This window comes from Athene cunicularia (genome assembly GCF_003259725.1).
Source record: "Athene cunicularia isolate RWA chromosome 9 unlocalized genomic scaffold, athCun1 chr9_part1, whole genome shotgun sequence".
Taxonomy (NCBI): Eukaryota; Metazoa; Chordata; class Aves; order Strigiformes; family Strigidae; genus Athene; species Athene cunicularia.
Genome location: NW_020799110.1, coordinates 3,293,256 through 3,304,740, shown reverse-complemented (window position 1 = coordinate 3,304,740; position 11,485 = coordinate 3,293,256).

The following is an 11,485-nucleotide window of genomic DNA, read 5'->3' as shown; positions in this document are numbered from 1 at the left end:
TTTCCATTTCTTTGCCCAGTCTTTCCATGACGAGGAAGACGTACTTAATCTTACATTACCTGCGTATTAACCTCATCACCATAATTCCCCCTGGTCAGAGCAGAATGTCCCCGATCTCCATACTCTCTCCCTTCCAAGTTTTCTTTTTTTTTTTTCCCCAGTAGCACAACTTCTATTGAAAATTTCACTATTTTAGGAGCTCCTTAAAATTCACTTCACAAGCCTCTTAATTTGTTATTATTGTTTTTACAGTTGATCTTAAGAGAAAAGGAGTACAGTGCTGGATGCTTTTAAATCCGTCTTCATGGCATAAGGCAGAGGACAGGCCATTACATATGCAGATGCCAATAGTCTTTTATTTTCCGTTTTATTTCCAGCTACCATTGTATATATGTACAGGTTTTGTAACTTCTACAGAAGATACACTTTTATTTATATATATATATATATAAATATATAAAAACATATAAATATATATATAAATATAATAACATCAAACTTTAATGATAATAATTATTTGATAATGATAATAATTATTTAATTGTAGTATTAAAGCCTTTAAGATGGTTTCACAAATCACTTCCTTCGTGACTTCAGCATAGCACGGACAGGGTTAACTCCTCCCAATTTTTCAGCGCCTGTAAACATGGTCACTGCAAATAGAGAGTAAACTGCCCAGCAGATGGGTGACACCAGAGGGTACCTGCCTGCCTGGCGGCGTCTGGTTTGGACCCACTGTTCACATCTTTGTGTCACCCCCTTCGGAACATGCCAGAGCAATGAGCCTCCGCAGCCCCCCGCAGCACCAAAGCGTGATGCTCGCTTTGCTGACTGGTGCCGTTTTAAACTTTACCCTTAACGATTTCATTGCATTTATTGCTTCCTGGTTCTTAACGGCAGAATTTGGTGAAAAGCAGACCACGCCTCATCGCCTGGTAAGACCAAAGTCCCTGCTGCAATAATGACAAATCACAGCAATCAGTCAGTGTGGATCCCAGCAATGCTCCACAACGCGACTGGATCAAGTCATTAACTTCCTTCAGGCATTACTTGACCTCTGCCTACCTACCCTGTTTCAGAAGAATTACATTTAAAATCGACCACGTCTGGACGACATGAAGATCTCATTTGAAAATCAATTCATTCAGTTTCCCCTTCCGTGTTTCTAATATTGTTTCTGAAGTATCATGACAATTTAAAATAATTATGTTTTAATTAGTGCTGATTTTCAGTGGAAGTCGTGCACAGTCACTTAACAACTTCCCCATTAGTACCCAAATAAGTTCCCTGTGATTATCTGGAGACTCAAAAGCAGAAATAATGAGATATTGGTGTAATCTTTGTTAAGTTCTTTATAAAAAGATCTCTAACAAACTGTATGAGCCGCACATATATATCAGAGCCAGAGAAATAAGCAAAATTAGCACAGGCAACAAAACCCCCAAACATGTAAACTAGAATTCACAATTGCTTAAAACATCTAATTTAAATTTATCTTTACCGTTTTTTCGTAAGAAATAAGAGCATGCTACAGGATGACGATACACGGTCAAAAAAAAAAATACTTCAGGCCTTCTTGCGACGCACACCTAAAGGTTTTATTTAATATCCTAGGGGTTATTTAGAGAATATACCCACTCAATGCCTTCTTTTTTCACGGTGATTATCACACCCGTTAGTCCCCAGGTGCCCAGCGACGTTACCGCGCTTGCCTTCCTCCCCGAAGCAGAGCTGGGACGAGCAGGGCGAGTTCGCACAGCAAACGGGGGCCTTGGGTAAAGAGTCCCTCGGAATAGAAACCAGTATTGCTGCGACTTAGGACAGATAACGTATTGCCAGATTTTCCGAGGATCACTCTGAAAATTTATGAAATAGCCCTTGTAATTGTTTTCCTCCCTCCCGCGCAACGCGCTAAATCCTCTCTACCCAAGTGTGGCAGCAGTTCCCAGCAGCAGCCTCAGTTCCTCGCAGATCGGGGTTTCCAGCCCCAAAACCCACCACAGCCAACGCTGCTTTGCTCCTTTGAAGTGTTTTTAACGGGGGATCCCAAAGCATTTTTAGAACCTGCTTTATGAGTTACTTGGAGATACCCGCATTCGTTTCAAAGATGCGGAGATTCACCACTCATGGGTATTCACCGGGAATAAAAGTCAAATGTCCTAATTAGGCACATAGTCCACTAATCACTTGATTATCTTCATTTCCTGAAGCCAAAACAATTTAAGTTTTGGGCGTATTTGTGCACAGCAGGATACTAGCTTGAATTAGGATATGTAGTTAGAAAGGAAGTGCATTCATTTCCCTAGAAAAGATTTTTTTTGAGTACAATAGCATAAAAAACCCATGGCTAAGTCACAGTGGTACACTGCTGACATACCTACATCCTTTTTTTTTTTCCTTTTTTTTTTTTTTTTTTTTCTCTGACAGCCTGAATTATAGAAGTGGCTTTGCACCTAAAAGGAAGAACAGTCATGTTACTCCTAGACTAAAATTGTCTGCAAGCAATACATTTTGCAGAAACAGAGCAGAGCTTTAGAGAGTGGGCTTTTAAATGACATGGCATTACTCCTAAAGGAAATATTACTGACAACAGCATGCAAATGTTTGGTATAGCGTTTGGCACAAAGAGAGAACATATGGTGCTTAATGCAAGCAAATTAAACAGCTCTACGCTACAGTCAACTGGAGATGCATCCTACTGTAGCAATCCTAAATCTGGTATAAACGATTTCCCTCCAGATTTGCACCTGGACGGAACTGGTTGAACATACGCATGGTTCAAGCAAGTACGCATTGTTAAATTTCATCCAGGCTCTCCAGATGCGTAGAAGTGATGGATTTTAAGTAAAATCTACGGTAAAGTATCACAGTAATTCACGGTTTCTCCATTTCTGTTCCTGAACTCAAGTGGCTGATACGTAATCTCATCTGCACACGTGATCAGCTGTCTCCTCTTCCATCGGCAGTGGGCTTTTCTTTATTTAATTGCAGTTGAATGGGTTTAAATTACTCTCATTTAAACGCACCAGCCACTATCTACAGACCAGAACTATCCAAAACCATATACTGGCAAAGAAAGAGAAGTCTAGACGACCCCTCCCAACCACAGCAACTCGTATCACATCAGCAAAGTCGAGGTTGCTCAACATCACACTGCACCCTGATTTACCAGGATGATCCAATCCTGTCCAAAACTCTTGTGTTTAAGTGGCGCAGGGTGCTGCATCACAACCGGGGAAGATTTCCCACCCCCTGAGCACAAACCATACCGCATAGGATGGTTTGCTTCAACCACAGCCCAGCTCTTCGCTCCCAATGGCATCACCACGCTGCAGCCTTCATTTCTTCCCCACTAAAATAAAGGCATTCTTTATCCTGTCATTTTAACTTTTTGGATTTCCTTCAGCTTGCTATTCTGACTCTACCTTGCTAAAATCTACCACGCAGTGCAAATAACCCAAACTAAATTTCCTGTGTAATGATATTATAATCACCGAATCTTCAGTTTCACCATGTTCATCAGATTTGGCTCCTTTTCTAGGATGAAACCCAAAAAAAAACCAAACAAAAAAAACCTCTCTGTTCACATCGGCTGCTCAGTAGACTGTTCAGGGAGATAATTTTGTTTCACCTCTAGAAACACTTGAAGCTATTCTGAAAATATTCCTGCAGTCACTGCCAATAAAGTAAACTAACCAAAATGAATGCTTCCGACTTCTTCCACAGAATTCAAACATCTACGTTGACTAACATTTTCTCTTCCCTTGCCCGACCCTACAGACCTATAACCATCTAACCCATTTGTGGAAATTTACATTAAAACATAATTTTTAACCTGTCCTTGATGTAACAAGCTGAATTACATATCACAATTCATAGAGAAGTTGTCTTTTATTATTTTAAATAAGAGACAATTTTTTTTTTTACCTCCACGTGTTTCATTACACAAGTTGTCTTATCGAAATGAAGGCTTTATTGCGATACTATAGTATTGCTGAAGGTTAGTAATAGTATTAAAATAAAATACTATGAACTATAGTCTCAGAATCAATGTCAAAATGTTGCAGCTATTTTTATGCTAAACATAATCTCTATGGAAACATCGCAGTTAAATTTAAGACGAATTATCATAGATATTTCTAGTAATACATACCAATGTTAAAGAGTCCAGACTAGTTTTAAAAGCAGCAAACTAAGAATTTAAGCGTCTGAACTGACCTGCTGGATACCTTAATCATAATAATTTTTATCTCTGTATATTAACTTTCTCTCCTTCAAAAAGAATTGGCTTAATGGCTATAGCATGAATTATCAGTTGAAGTCTCCAAGTTCTCCACAAAAAAAAATTTAAAAAATCTCAGAAAATATTAAGAGAGCTCCATCTGCACTGTTTGATTAATGAATTAACTGCTCCTACAGGCACTTTCATCTTTTAACTCTGAAAGACATCTCATAAGAGCAAATAGTATTATTTCTAGCTTTCGGTATTTAAAAAAAAAAAAAAAGGAAACATTTTTTAACATTTATGTGGAGAGATTGGGAAGCACGGCAAAGTGAAGGGATGGTGCCACAATCTCGTACTAACTTCACGTGAAAAAAAAAAAAAAAATGTATAACAAGTAATTTTTTAACCAATCTGGCCTCAAAACCTCCGCAGGAGAAATTCTGTACAAGTTGAGCCATTTCCATTTACAAGTTCATGTTGGCGAGAGCCTCAGCTGCAGACAATGGTTAACACAGCAAACAGATCCCACAATTCTCTGTTCACATGAAGTTTTAGTCCAATTGCCCTCTGCTGGGAAGAGCAGCACATTCCCAAGGATGCCTTAGTACAGGGTACAAGTGGCTCTCCCTCGGCAAATGGGAATTGACCTGCACAACTCGGTCTGATAACATTTGCCAGAGTAGTGGGAAGGGGATGTAATATAACGTCATTTAACGCATTCAGTGTACTTATTGATATATAAAGTGATAAATTATTGATATATAAAGTGATTCTGCTTAATAAATATGTATTTGCTTTTTGGTTTTATTACTGCGGTCTAATAATTTTTTACTATGTCTAGTCTATTTTAACGTTAAGGACTAAATTAGACTAACTTAAGTGTTAGTCCTGTAGTTAGTTAAAGGACTAACATTTAGTTAAGTATTGGTCCTTTATTAAACAGGAAAAATTAATTCCACTGAGAGCATTCATCACTCGGAACATCCTGACCAATCCTGAACATCCCTCACAGTCAGCACAGGGGAATGCAGCTCGTTCATGAATTCTCACCGGGAGACAGTTCGCACCAGGTTATGCTACTGAAAACAAGCGCGTTGGCAAGTAAAAGGCACATTTCGGTCTAAAATTTTTCTAAAATTTTAACCTGCCTGAGAACTGAACAGGGCCCCGCTTTTTGGGCTTCCTGACAGATGAGATTATTCAAGCTTGAGACGAGCAACCAGCTTGATGGTCAATTAAGAGCAGGCCAACCCAATTTTTATGTTGCTTTAAAGCATTATTGAATTACTGCGTCCAGAAATAGAAGTGGTTCTCAGCACATTGTCGCGGCACATGTCAGTAAGATGTATAGCAAAACCTAGAAAATACATCAAAATTCCCTTAAAATTAAAATACCCAGAAATTGTGCATGCAGTCTGGACACACACCCTGGAAAACTCCGCGCGGGCAGGGCCAGGGTTTTCACGTATTAAGGTGAAACTCGGTATTTTTGGCCCTTTTATACGTTAATCTGTATTTCAAGATTTTGAAGACTCCTAGGGAGCACGTCGGAGGCACATAAGCACAGCAGCCCTGGCCCATCCTGGGGGAACTTTTTATTTTTTCATTATCATTGGTGTCTTCTCTCGCCTGATCTAATCAATAGGCATATTATATGTCGACAGTCAGCACCTCTGTGTCAAAACTAACAATAAATCGAATCAGCACTATAAATATACTGGAGATTATATAGGTCTGCCCGTTTTTTTTTGCTGCCAAGATAAAAATCCCAACAGTGACAGCTAAGGTGCTGTGGTTTGCCAAAGGCACCGTATCAGCAATGTGAGTCCTGGGGAATGGAATTAGCAAGACTAAAAAAAAAAAAAAAAAAAAAAAAAAATAGATGGGGATTGGAAAGAAAAAAAAAAAGAAATCTTGGTCTGCTAACTTACAAGTATATCAACTGTTCTGAAAATATTGGCGCCTGGTGTAAGAGTACAAGGTTTCAGGACAGGAAAAAACCACTTTGGAGAACAAAATATCAAAATCAGAAGATTCAAGAAAAAATGTATAGGTAATTTTTACACCGGCATGATGATTTTTATTAATTTATGAATATTTAAAGAAAGAAATGGGTCTAACATAACATTATCATGATATACCACTGTGTGGACTGTCAGACATTGCACACCCTGAGACAAAGCAAAAAGCTCAGTATAGGAAAAAACCTTAACATGTTTTTTTTTTCCCTGTGATAAGCAGCAGTAAGTTCTACAGATGCTCCTTTGTTTTCGTTGTCATAAATCATACTAGCGGAAAGTCTCTAACAATCCCCACTCTTTACCTGAAAACTTTCTACTCTGATACTTCTTGTCACTCGATAAACAACATTTATATCAATTAATCAGCAATCTTGACCATTTTAATTCATAACCCAAGCTGTAAAAAACAATTCTAAAATCTGCATCTCCGCAGAACCCCATCGCCACGTGCAGAGTGAGCCCGCACCCAAGCAGAAGCAGGGAAAAGGCACAAATTGTTCAACTGCTTGCAGATCTAGGAGCTATTTAAGGTCAACTTTTATTTGCCTTTTCTCGCATGGGGTATCGCAGCAGCAGTTCATAGGGATAAGGGGTGTTTGATCGAAACCATCTATCAAGTTAATTACTGCAAGTACCTTTCTCTAGGCCTACGCCAATGAGTGCTGGAAGGAACCCCAGGTGAGGGCGACACAGCCGCAGTGGGAGCCCAAACAAGCCAAGCAGCAACGGTGACAAAGCTTTGCCTTCAGCAGCTCGTGTTAACTGGAGGACACGGAGAGCGCAGTGAGTTTCCCCTCCATTAAATTTTAGAATTAGGTAAATTTGCCGCCATTATGAGGAACCAAAAAAAAAAAAAAAAAAAAAAAAAAAAAAAAAAGGATGTGGAAGAGCACTACAGCTCACTGAAAAATCTTGTACTCGTATAAAACTATATGTTTTCGCAAATATTTTATGCGGTTTAGGTTTTCAGATAATAGAAAAGGATCTCTCCTCCCTCCAGGACTATTCATCGCATGTGTTATTTTTAAAGCGACTGTTACTATCCACCTAATAAGACACCTACACATCCAGCTAATGCAAGAAGCCTGGTGACATAAGATTATAACATTAGCATACAAGGCTTCTCATGTATAATTTATAGATACCGTGGTTTAAGCTATTTTTTCCCCCCTTGTTGGATGCTAGGCGTAGTGTTCCATTTCAGCTAATCCTTTCATCTTTTTCAATCTAGATGGTGAAGGTCAGCCCAAATGCAATATTCCTTATATAACCCGAACCAAGGTCAGCCTTTGAATTCTATGATCAGAATTTCCCTCAGGAGGATAAAGTAGAAGGTAGCAATCAGTTCACCTCCTGAAACTAACCCTAGCTAATTACTGAAACCTTCCGTACTAAAATGCCTATGTTGGAAAAAGAAAATAATACTTGTACTGCGTTTTTATGGGCTCAAGGGCAAAGCTGAAGGAATCGCACGGACCACAGGATGGGACCTTCCCTTTAAACTGCACCCTGTATGATTTGAAACAGTGGCTACGTACGCTGTAAAAACTAGTTCTCTTGCCTTTATGAGATCGCTTATTTCCTAAAGATAGATTGATATAGCTACGGGCCATGCATGGCGATATGTTTGCAACATGACTTTGTGTATAAATTCAACACTAGAGATCTCCTCAGAGGGAAAAGCATCCTCCCCGCTTATGTTCTCTCATTCGTAGCTGACAAAGTTTGAGAGGTGAAGGATCAGAGTACTTGACATTTGAAAAATTTCACTCCGATTCCTTCTTTTAATTGATAGCCTGCAGCTACAAACACACATCTAGGCAGTGGAAGGGGAGGAACCCCTTCAGGTGGCTGGTGCAGGTCGCGCAGGCAGGGAGGTGGCGGTGGTGCTGCCCGGGGCTGTAGCATCTCACACCTCCCAAGCTCGCCTACACCAAGCTGTTCTTTGCTGAATACTTAGATGATTTTCCCGCACAACTGCAGTTTCTGCATGAAAACAGGAGGGTTTTCACACGCATGCTAATGGGGGAGAGCCGTCCTCAACCATCCCCTCCCTGCGCACTGGGCTTAGTCGTGCCTACCACGCCCTCTGGTATTAGAGTTCTCCAAGTAAACGTAAACTATCAGAAAATGAAAGCAAGCACCACTCAGTATTTTTCATTTTCCTCTTAAAATACAGTCTAAAGGAACAGGATTCAGCCATTTTACCATGGGCAAGTCTGGAGGAGTCATAAAAACCACCTCCCCCTCCCCACATTTCCAGGCCTCTTGCATCTCGTGTCTCATAAATCTCTTAACATCGGCCATAACAGGAAAGTTTTGGCCAAGATCCTTGCCTGTTGCAAACACATACCATCACACGTTTCCTCGTGAACCACCTTCATTTGACAGACTAATAATTAGAAAAACAGTATGTGATAGCCAAGTGCTAGGTTAGCAGCAAACGGAGGATTTCATGCTCTCTTCTTCCCCTCAGTGAACACTGGATGCGGTTATTTTTCCATATTACCTTGCGTCGATACTTTCCACGTCTAGAGCTCAAACCACAAATACCAGAGTAAAGATTATTTCACATGTCTCGCATCAAGCACAAAATGTTTCAGACTTATAAACAGGAGAAAATAGAGGTGAGAGAAACCTTTTTCGTTTCTAGTAAAGTCTTCTACAATTTTTTTTTTTTTTTTAACTTCAGTATGGGCTAAATAACGTGTAAGCATCCCAAAAATGTCCATACAACAAAAGTAAAAGAGGAAGGTGGCTTTTTGTTGTTTTGTTTTGGGTTTTTTTAAGGTTTTGTTTTTTCTTTTTTTATTTGTTGTGTTGTTTGGGGTTTTGTTTTTGTTTTGTTTTGTTTTTTTAAAGGTGTTAAAAACCTTTTTAAAAAAAAAGGTGTTCTCAAGGGAGAATTTCTATAAGCTGTTGTTAGACATGGTGGTGTAGGAAAACTAGAAGAATATTTATATTTGGAAAAACTCTTTGTATATCACCAATGAATAAAACATAACCCTTTGTGTGCATATTCTATCATGTAGCATGACTAATCTTGGAATACATTCGGGCTTTTCTAAATTCCAGAAAATTAGTGGATTAGCTCAATAAGAGACAGACTATCACCTTAAGACTCGGTTAAATAAAACAACATAAAGGCTTCTCAAAACTACTCCTGCTGGTTACCTTGGCCCCCATCAGTAAACTCGGTGGTTTCATTCTACTAGAGTATTTTTTTCATTACAGTTTACCACTACTTCTGTTGTTAGTCTAAGAAAAAAGGATTTTCAGATCTTCTTTAAACAATTTTTTTACACTCCTTGAATACTACTTACTTAAAATGGATTTTCAAGACAAGGGTCACAAAGTATGTAGGTTCTAGATCTTTCTTTTCTGATTGGAAAGTTGGATCAGCTACAATTTAGAGATGGGATGAGCCACGGACACGCTTCTGCTTTATCGTCTCCAAAGGCTGAATATTCCATAAACTTAGTTTGCAAAACTTCTGTGGGAGGGACTGTAATTTGGATGAGCAGTTGCATGCTGCCCACCACGAATCCTCCCGGTGAACGCTCGGAGTCCAGAGGCACAACAGCAACATGAGCCAGGAGCAACATCGAACCCTGGCACCCAGCGATATGAGCAACAAATAAAAATAGAAACATCACAGCCACTCTGCACTCTCCCCGGGAAGCGGGGAAACCACACCGCAGGTACCAGTGCAAATATTGCAGTTTAGTTGCCAAGCAACCCCCTTATCCTCTGAAATTCATGTTCAAGTAGCTATAAAATCACTTGTTCAAAGGAATCGGAAAACAAAAACAAGTTGTATCTGCAGCATCCTATTTTGCTAAGCAAAGTGCAAGAGAAGCAAAATCTAAACTCCAACCAAGGCTTTGTGAACATCGACAAACGGAAATAACAATATAAGCTTATGGATGCTAAAACTGTATTTTTCTCATCACGAAAATAAGAGGAGCACTGCTGGGATTAGTGCTCTCCAAAACACACTTTGGAACGGGGACCCCGCTCACACACCAGTGCCCGGTATGACCCACCTTCTCTCCAGTAGACCAGGGCAGCTCGATGAGCTTCAGAATATTTTTCTTCAGACTACAGGGCAGAAATTGTAAGAAACATTAGCAAGAGGCGTCAAAGCCAGCTGACCCACTATGGCAAACGTTCAAATATTTACAAAGGTGTTTCTAACGATTCAGATAAACTTGATCATAAGCCCGATACTCAGACATCACACATCCCAAAAACTATTTTGGGGGGGGGGGTGTGAATTTTATCATTTCATTACTATAAGAAGTGAACAGAATTGAATTACATCAGTCCAAGATGAAAACAAATGTTGGGTTTTCAATCCAGTCTCTCACGTTTCTTCGTCCATCTGCGATGAGATCTGAACAGAAATGCCAGCCAAGGACCACAAATTTTAGTGATCTAACTGCAAATTTCTCACTTATTTCCCATTATTCTGTAGCCTGTCCACGAACATACATATATATATATATATATATATATATATATATATATATATACATAAAAAACATTTATTGTGCATACATTTATGTATACACACGTATGCACACATGATCACGTGACTATAGATAGAAAATCGTCAATGTTAATTCCCTTCCCCTTGTAACACTTTCAAAACTGAAACATTTCATTGGGACAGTCTAGACATTTGGGGACAAAAACTTTAACAATAAGTAAAAACCAAAATCTTTCCAGTCTGAATCAAATCAGATGTTTTGCTTTACCCAGTATATTTATTTTTCTGTCCAGACACATTTGAAAAAAATAATTTAAGAGGTTTTTATAACCAATGAATGGAGTAATGGTAAATACTTAATTTCTTCCTCTTTGGTTGATATGCAAGAGTCTCATGAGACTCCACCAAGGTTTACGACAGACTTACTGTTGCCTTCAGCTGACCTGTTATACCATGCCCTTTTTTAGAGCCTTGGTCAGGAGACTTCTCCTCCCCTTGTCCCCTTGAAATCTCCTTTAGGGAAACTGGGAACTGCAGTTCAGGGTAGTGCTTCCCTGGAGAGACAGCTCTTCACTCTACAGACGGAGCAAATAAAAACGGAGAAGAAAACACCAACACAAGCAACCAACACGACAAACAAAAAACTCAAAGTCATTTTCACGTTAGGAAGACTTAATCCAAACCAAAATTTACTACAGATTAGAGACAGCATGGGGAGTACAAGAGATTCAGATAGTGGGTAAACTA